Raw genomic sequence first — 9,296 nt, 5'->3', positions numbered from 1 at the left:
TTCATAGAAATCTGCAATGACCTTTACATAAGGGTTCATCTAATATATTTTTTATATAGTCCTGCATAACTATCATATTGAGAGCTCTTTATTGTTCATCCAGGAGCATACTCCAACTTCTCTTGCCTTTTGAATTATGCTCTTTTGTTATTTCCTATATGCTACTTCTGGAGGTATTAAAATATTTCAAGTTTGTATAACTAGAAAATCTTACTTTTAGTTTTGAAATGTATGTTTGCTAAGTATAAAATTGAAAGAGGACAGATCTTTTTTTCAGTCCTTTAGTCTAGCTTCTTATAACTTGGTGCTTTTTTAAAATTTCTAATGTGGAATAAGGTGCTATTTAATTTTGTTCTTCCATAGCTAACATTTTTTAAAAAAATTATTTATTTATGTGTGTGTGTGTGTGTGTGCACGCGCGCAGCCAGCTCAGCCCACCAGGGAGTGGGGCTGGCTGGCATGTGGTTGGGGGGGGATTGAACTGCGGTCCTGTGCTTTGCTAAGCTTGTTCCAAATAGGTGCTTGAGGCCACTGAGCCATCTCACCAGCCCATAGCTAACATTTTTTATGTATATGCTTTAATGATTTTTTTCTTTCCAATAAGTTTTGAACAATTTCATTTTTGTGTATCTTGGTATAATTTTATTTTAATTTCTTGCGCAAAAGGTTTTTTTTTTCTTGGAAATATGGTATTATAAGTTGAACTAAATTCAGAAATTTTAAATCTTTAAATATTTATTGCCTGCTCCTGTCTACTTTGAAAATTGTAATTATATGAATATAAGTTTCTTGGTTTTGACACAGTGAGCTATTATGACTGATCTGTAAATTCTTTCTTCATTTTTATTTTGGACAATTTTTGTTGTTATATTCATTTATGTTTGTAAATAATTTCTTTTCAATTTGCAGTCTATTAAAAATTAAAAAATAAAAATAAAGAAAGAAGATGTGGGAGGTTTTTCTACAATGGAGTACTATTCTGCCATGGACAAGGATAAACTTGAGACATTGCTAGCTACAAGGATGCACCTCGAGACCATAGTCTTCAGTAAAATAAATTGGACACACAAGTCTAAGTAGTGCATTGTTTCTGGTATGAGAGACCAGAAATGTAAGTAAAGACCAAAATGCATAATAAATATTGGGAATGAGAAGGAAATGTTTGAACGAGAAGGGGAATGAGTGGGGGGAGGAAAGAAGGGACAACAAAACAATAAAGGAAAAATGGAAACGAAGATTTTGCAAATGGCAAGGGAAAGAGGGGTTGAAAGGAGAGAAGGAGAATGGGGAAGAAAGAAAGCTATACTGTGCATAGGCACAGATTCCCCATGATAAATGTGATCTCCATACACATCTAGAGCACACCCCAAAAAATCCTTTTTTAAAAAGTTGATACAGACGGGGAGATGACTCAGAACAAGCGCTTCCCTGGCAAGTGCAAGGGCCTGAGTTCAAGCCCTGGTTCCACCAAAAAAAAAAAAAAAAAAAAAAAAATTGATACAGACAATAAAGTGTACTATAACAGGGAACAGGAAGAAGAAAATAAGTGAGTCTGCAGAAATAAAAGTCTGGAGAAAACCACCCACCGGAAGGCAGCATGTCCTGGGGCAAAGGTCCAGGAGCCATGAAGGCCACTTAGGTAATAGTTCAGCATGACCCCCCACGGCAACCATCAGGGGCTCCCTGTGCCCAGCATATCAGCCCAGGGCGACCCTAACCGCGGAGGGTGCCTCCAGTGACTTACTTTTGGATACTGCTGTGACCGCCTCTCAGTTGTTTGCTCCCTTGCCAGACCTGTTTCCGCTCAGAGCACTCTGTGTCTGTGTGTGTGTGTGTGTGTGTGTGTGTGTGTGTGTGTGTGTGTGCTCTGATGGGGAAGGCCACCTTGCCACTCCCCACTTCCCGGTGCTAGCTGAGAGCTCCACTCCCTGTTTGCAAGAAAACTGCAAGTGCAGCTGGGAGCAGCTACCCTAATAGCTGCCAGCCTTCTCCTTGAGAGCAGGGACAGACCTCAGTGTGAAAAAGCAGGGCCAAGTTGGTCAGGCAATCACAGCTCCCCATCACCAGTAAAACCTTGCCTTTGGGATAGAGGCTGCTCATTAAGGCTGGAGGCTATGGAGGCACTTAGGTACATCATAAAATGTGGAAAGGCACAGGCCCTTGGGATACCTTGCGGCAGTGCGTGCCGGGCACAAAAGCTCATTGAACACTGCAGGTTAGTCCAGGATCTCAGAGTCAAAAAGCTATTGTCCCCTTATACCTAGTGGCACCTAACCCCATGCTTTATAGTCCCAGGTGCCAGTGGACTTAAGGGTCTTTAATTTTTATTTTTTTGAGACAGGGTCTCACTATGCAGTTCAGGTTGGCCTTGAGCTCACTCTGTAGCCCAGGCTGGCCTCAACTCATGACGATCTTCTTGTCTCAGCCTCTGGAGTACTGGGATCATAGGCTTGTGCTACCATGACTGGCCTCTTAGTGGTTTTTGGTCCCAGATTTAAAAGATGCCTTCTGCATCCTTTTGCACCCACATTCACAGTTTTGTTTTGCTTCTGAAGATGGACCTCAGAGGCGACCTGGGTTGTTCTGTGCCAGGGATTTCATGGCAGCCCACATCTCTTAGGCCTTGGCCCAAGACCGCCTTCATCCTCTTGTCCACAAATGAAAGTCCTTCAAAATGTAAGTGACTTCCTGGTCTGTGCTCCCACTGAAAAGGACTGGGAGGACAGACCTGGGCTCTTCAATTCTGGCACAGAGGTGAGATGAGCTGCGTGTTGTTTTGTTTTGTTTGAAACAGGGTTTCACTATGCAGCTCAGGCTGGCCTCGAGCTTTCTGTGCAGCCCAAGCTGGCCTTGAGCTTGAAGCAATCCTCCTGGCTCAACCTCCCAAGTGCTGAGATTACAGGCCTGTGCCACCTCACCCAGCCTAATATACACTATCTAAACAAGGCTTGGGTTGGGGAGATAGCTCAGCAGTCTAAGCCTGCCCGGCAAGCACAAGAGTCCAATCCCCCGTACAGCATTCTGTGTTGGCCCTGGAACCAGGTGTGGTGGCGCATGCCTGTAATCTCAGCACTGGGGAGGCTGAGACAAGAGGATCACTATGAGTCTGAACCATGTAGCGATACCCTGTAACAAACCAATAAATAAGGCTCAACGGTGGCAGACTTCTGTACAGTACTTAGGATTGATTATTTCAAATGGGACACAAGCCCTTGGAAAGAATGAATGGAACCCATAACCTAGATCTCTGCTCCCCAGACCCTAAAACAACTCAAAGGATTTCCAGGGATCAGATGGTTGTACAGATCAGGGATTCCTGGGTGTAGAGAAGTAGGCTCCTGCGTTGGATACTAAACGAGGCTCAACGAGATTGCCTACAGCTATTGCACTGGGGCCCAGAAAGGAAAAAGACCCTGATGGAGGGCTGGGCTGTGGTGGCACATGCCTGTCATCCCAGCACTTGGGAGACTGAGGCAGGAGGATCCCTTTTTTTTTTTTTGCAGAATCAGGGATTGAACTCAGGCCCTTGCGCTTGCCAGGGAAGCGCTTATTTTACTGAGCCATCTCCCCGGCCCCAGGAGGATCCTTTTGAAGTTTGAGACCAGCTGGGCTATCAGGTGAGCTCAAGGACAGCCTGAACTACATAATGAGACCCTGTTTCAAAAAGACAAAAAAACAAAAACAAAAACAAAACAAAACAAAAAACCTCTAAAGAGGTCCTGTTTATAGGACTCAGCACTCAGCCTGCCAGGCAGAACCTCTCAATTTATATGTAATGGAAGGGGAGTGGGCATTGGAGGTGCTGGCCCAGGCTCGGGGACCCACCCAGTGGCAAGTGGGGGACCTTAGTAAAAACTAGAGATGGGGCAAAAGGGTGACCTGCTTCTCTGCAGACCATCAGCACCCTGGCCTTTTTTTTTTTTTTTTTTTTTTTTTTTGTATAACCGGGGATTGAACTCAGGCCTTTGGGCTTGCTAGGGAAGCACTTATTCCGCTGAGCCATCTCCTCAGCCCCTAGCCCTGGCCTTCTTGACCCCTGAGGCCACTGAGCTAACACTGGGCAGGCCTTTCACCGTGCAGCCTCTTGGGCCTGAGATTCAGATCAAAAGCTGCCCCACGTCCCCACAGCTCCCCTCCTTCCTGAGGAGACCGGGTCGGTTACAGCGCACAGCTGTACATGAGCGGTGCTGGACACTTGTGCTGTGGGACAGGACCTGAGGGACGCCGCATCGAGCACGCCGGACCTAAGCGTCTACTCGATGGATGGGCGCTCCTATGCGGAAAATGGCACTGGAAAGAGGCTACGTGGTGGTGCCCCAAGGGCAGGCGCTTGGCCGACCACTTTCCCCAGGAACCGGTGCCCGGCTGGTGGCGCCGAACCCTAGACCCAGCGGGGCATCTGTGCCGACCTCCATGCTTGCCGCTTGGCTGCAGGTCTCCCGCCAAATGCCATCAGGACACTGTACAGCCCTTACGGCTGCACCCGGGCCAGGGGAAGTGGCTGTAATACACGCAGGGGCCACCAGGGGGAGGAGGCGACGCGAGCCTCGGAACCGTGGGAGGCGCTGCCCCTGGCCTGAGGCTGGGCTAAACGCACTCCTCTGGGCCCTGGGAGCAGGGTATTTCAAATCCGAGTGCACCCTCGCTGAGTTTCTCGGACTGAGACAGGGCCTAACTCTCTAGCCCTCAGGCCTGTACCAAATACAGGAGGGAAGGATCGCCCTCCAGTCTGCCAGCCAATGGAAGATAAGAAGGACTCCGCCAGGCCTTTCTCCTGGGGAAAGGAAACGTGATCCATGCAGCTGGTGGTGTTTGTTTGTTGTCTTTATGAGACAGGGTCTATGCAGTTTAGGCTGGCCTTGAACTCACTTTGTAGCCCAAGCTGGCCTCGAGTTTGAAGTGATCCTCCTGCCTTAGCCTCTTGAGTACTGAGATTTTAGGCATGTGTCACTACGCCAGGCAGTGACAGATTATTTCTTGGTGCAAAGCGTGGTGATTGAGGGGTACGAGATTGGTCCATACAAAAAATCCTGAGCCAGGTGAGTCACCGCGCCTGTAATCCCAGCAGTCAGGAGGCCGAAACAGGAGGATCAATGTAAGTTTGAGGCCAGCCAGAACTACACAGTGAGAACCTGTCTCAAATAAAAAGAAAAAGTGTGTGTGTGTGTGGTTTCCCCAAACACTCCTGTCTCATGGACAGGCTCCCCAGGGTGCACAGAGAATTGGCCCTTGCCCAGGGAAAGACTGGCAGACAGACTCAGCCCAAAGCGCAGAGAGCGCAGCTCCTCTCGGTGTGGTGGGCATCTATACAGGGCACACTGGGCTTTTCCTGAGGACAGACAAAGTGACCGAGGTGGCTGAGCCCTGGTCCACAGGACTGTTCCAGGTGTGGGCTGTCCCTCAGCATCCAGGGTAACAACGGCTGTCCTTCAGGGCTTCTGTTACTCAGGGGGTCCCTGTAGCACTGGACATCTGGTACCATCTTCATTGTGCATGGAGAGCCAGGTGGATAGGACAAATGGCACCTTAAAAATCCACCTCTGGCCAGGTGTGGTGGCACGTGCCTGTAATCCGAGCAATTGAAGGCAGAGGCAGGAAGATCATTGTGAGTTTGAGACCAGCCTGGATTACAAAGTGAGCTTAAGGCCAGCTTGAGCTGCATGGTAAGACACTGTCTCAAAAAGATGAAAAAAAGCCCACCTCCACAAGCTCACACACAGCCTCTCTCTTGCCCATCACCCTCCTGAGGCTGAAAGACGCTCCCCAAAAGCCAGGACAAAACCCCCACGAGATGCACGGAAGCCCTCTCCTCACCGGTGAGTTCCCATGAACCCCTAGAGGACTGTTCTGGTTCACTGTGCTCTCTGCCTCAATTCCCGGCATAGAGCCCTGCCTTTTAAAGCCATGCGCCTGACGCGCCTGGTGCTGTTGGAAGTCCTGTCTGAATCTTCACCTAACTTTAAGTCCTCTTGGGATGCACCAGCCCAGGTGACACAACTCTGGTTGCTTCACACTCAACTAAAACCCTGGGGAGGAGACTGAAAATCCCCACAAGACCAGGAGCCTCCACAGGCCGCAAGTGACAGTTCTGACACCCATTCATGCGAACTTTTGAAGAAGCTCCAGAAGACAAGTGATCCTGGAGAGGGATGCTTTGACTCACCACCCCCTGTTCTGTATTAATCTTCTTCTTGGGCTCCTCGTTCTAGTTCTTCATAGTGCTTCTGACCTGCCAGTTTCCTGGGGGCTGGAGTTATGGTTCCCCATCCGGGTCTGATATCTGAAGATGAGGGCTGGGCTGCTCTTTCATTTCTTCGTGCTGTCTCAGGCTGGGTGGGAGGGCTGCAGGGTTAGAGACCAGTTCTGCTACTATGTGGGTACAAACAGCTTCTGCTACACAGCAGGGCCGCAGCCTCACTAATAAGTGGCTATATGCTAGAACAGGGCTCATGCCTCCAAATCTCAAGGGCAGGTGACCACCACCGCCTCAATGCACATGCTACCTAGAAGCCCCTCAACTCCTCCAACCCGGTGCTGCTGGTGGAGCTCCCAGACTCCCCCCTTTATTATCCAACAAACACAAAGCCCTGGGAAGCCCATCTGGCAGGGACTAGGTTCCCTTTACCCTGAAGCCCACAATGCCTGGCAGCAGTGACAATTTCTTCACCTTCCCAGTAGCCACATGCCCCATCGCTGAGCTCATCTGTTGTAATAAGTCTAATGGATTGAGGTATCTGGTGGGAGTCTGGTCAAAACCGCCCCACAAAGTTACCACACCCCAAGGTGGAGTAGCTGCTCTTGCTGCCATTGCCAGAGTGTGCTCTTGATCGCGATGGACAAGCCTACCAGAGGATGGAGAGGAGCAGGAAGTTCTTGAGTGGGTACAGTGGGGCGAGAGCCGCTGCCTCACCAGGCGTATGCAGTTCCCAGAGGCAGGCCCTTCAGTCCCCTCCTAGTAGCAGTGGAGCTATACTCTGCCCGTCCTAAGCCCCAACTCTACTGGCAAAGAGACCCTTCTATTCTATTTTTCTTATATGCCTCTTTCTTTCAATGACTTACACAGGTCAAGCTAGAATTAGGAAAGTTTTCAGATGACCCTGATAAGTACCTTGATGTCTTCAGAAGTCTTACTCAGACCTTTAAGTTAGAATGGAAGGATATAATGTTAATCTTAAATCAAACATTGACCTTTAATGAGAAACAAGCAGGGTTACAAGCTGCTATTACATTTGGGGATGAATATCATATTGTTAATTTTGAACAACCAGAAGATAGACAACCAGGAGAACATCCGGTTTCCCATGGAGCCTAAGCAGTTCCTACAGAAGACCCCTGCTGGCCTAACAGGCAGGCAGGGGATTGGAATAAAAAAACACTTTCTAGTGTGTATTCTCGAAGGTCTAAGAAGAACAAAAACCAAGTCTTCTTGTCATTTTAAATTTTCAGCTGTTTATCAGGAGAAGGATAAAAAACCCTGTGCTTTCTTAGAACATTTAATAGAGGCACTGGTAAAACCTACTTCCTTAGATCCTAATTCAGTAGAGGGAAAGATTATTCTTAAAGATAAATTCATTCTCAGTCAGCTCCAGATAATAGAAAAGAGCTACAAAAGGTAGCTTTTGCTCCAGATAGTTCACTTGATACTTTAGTAAAAACTGTCTCCTTGGTATTCTATAATCAGGACTGGGAGAAAACCAGGGAGAGGAAACAAAGAGATGGAGAAACAATAGCTGCCTTTGCTGCAGCACTAAGAAAAACAGACTCTAAGTCTGATTCTTGGGGCTCCAAGAAAAAAACTCAGCCACAACATTCATCGGCTAGCATTGTCAAAATCCAGTCCACCTTAAGGGTGGACTATGCCCTAACTGCAGAGGTGACCGCTGGAGGGAAGGCCCCAGAGTTCAGACCCACACTTCCAGTTGGTGGAGCAGGACTGAGGGGCCCTGGGGCATTCTCTGCCTTCTCGCTGCTGCGCTGTGCTAGCTGCTGGCGGACTGTCATTTCACAGAAGAGCCCCAGGTAATCACGACCAAGTGTGTGTGTGTGGGGAGAGACTGCAACATTGGCACAAGTCTCTTTGTCCTTCTCCAACCCTGACCTTCCTTCCGGTCATCGTACCTCAATAGAAACAGACTTTAAAAGATATCTTGCTTCAGCTGTAACCGGGATAACTTTCTCTTCACCCATTCCTTTCAGTTATGCCTAAAAGCCCAGCTCTCATCCTGGAGAGATTTTTATCCTGCCTAAATACTACAATATATGTTCAGGTTGCTCACTAATCGAAATTCTATTAATTCTATTGATTTTTTTCTTTCTTTTTTTTTGGGGGGGGGGGGTGGAACCAGGGATTGAAGTCAGACCCTTGCGCTTGCCAGGGAAGCGCTTATTCCACTGGGCCATCTCCCCGGCCCCCTATTAATTCTATTGATGTTCATGTATAGGACCTAAAAAATATTTCACTGGTTAAAACAGGTTTCTAAGACCAGACAAAATTCTGGTTAAAAAAAAAAAAAAAAAAAGGTCTAAAAACACTGGCTGCACAGTGCCCAATAGCTTTGGGCCTAGGTAGAGCCAGGCCTTGTTAAAGCATAAAACTCAGAGCCCCGGCGTCTCTTGCTTCACCCAGGGACCACAGCCCAAAACACTAAATGGGACAATGGTTTAATCTGACTAAATGATATGTATTTCATGATGAGTATATAAGTTCACCTGGTTGATTTCTGATATAACTCAGATATTTCATGCTGATAGTAAATACAGGTGTGATCTTTCAGATTACATTTCTCAAATATAACATTGTCCATGTATATTTTAACTGATAAAAAATAATAGACTACATTTTAAAAATAAATAGGTATCATGTCCAATCTTTGTATAACTCCCCATTTCTACTTAACATAAGCACAGATAAATGTCATAATTTCAGTCAATATTTACAAATGTTTATAATGAAAAGACAAAACATTTCCCTATTACTACAAATATTCTGTGAATTTCTAAATCTTCAATTAAAAACAAGGTAATATGTTTTGTTCTCAGTTAAACATGCAAGTACAAAATAAAATGCTTGTTGATGTCACTGTTTTCTCATAAGATTTAACAAAAAATCTACCAAATTGTACTTATATTACTTAAAATCATGGACAGTAAAATAAGATATTAATCAGGTCCTTATAAGTTGACAAAATATAAAGATAATTATAACCACTAAGAAGAATATATGCAGTGTATTATTTGTTGAAACTGTACTTCCGATTTGATTTGAAACTGTCTCATTGCTATCTGTTTATCAATAA

General features: G+C 46.4%; 1 protein-coding gene across 2 annotated transcripts in view; it reads right to left on the bottom strand.

Annotated features, from left to right (window-relative positions):
- Nucleotides 1-8,011, bottom strand: part of Pigz (phosphatidylinositol glycan anchor biosynthesis class Z) — a 16,616-nt gene extending 8,605 nt beyond the window's left edge. For both annotated transcript variants that reach the window (XM_023704760.1, XM_023704759.1), the window contains exon 1: nt 7,912-8,011. The gene's annotated coding sequence lies outside the window, so the exon portion shown is untranslated. The remainder of the gene's footprint in view (nt 1-7,911) is intronic.
- Between the last annotated feature and the right edge of the window lie 1,285 nt (nt 8,012-9,296).

Source organism: Octodon degus, unplaced genomic scaffold (genome assembly GCF_000260255.1).
Source record: "Octodon degus isolate 3935 unplaced genomic scaffold, OctDeg1.0 scaffold00203, whole genome shotgun sequence".
Taxonomy (NCBI): domain Eukaryota; kingdom Metazoa; phylum Chordata; class Mammalia; order Rodentia; family Octodontidae; genus Octodon; species Octodon degus.
Note: the sequence above shows the minus strand (reverse complement) of the source record. Positions and strands in the feature narration are given on the sequence as shown.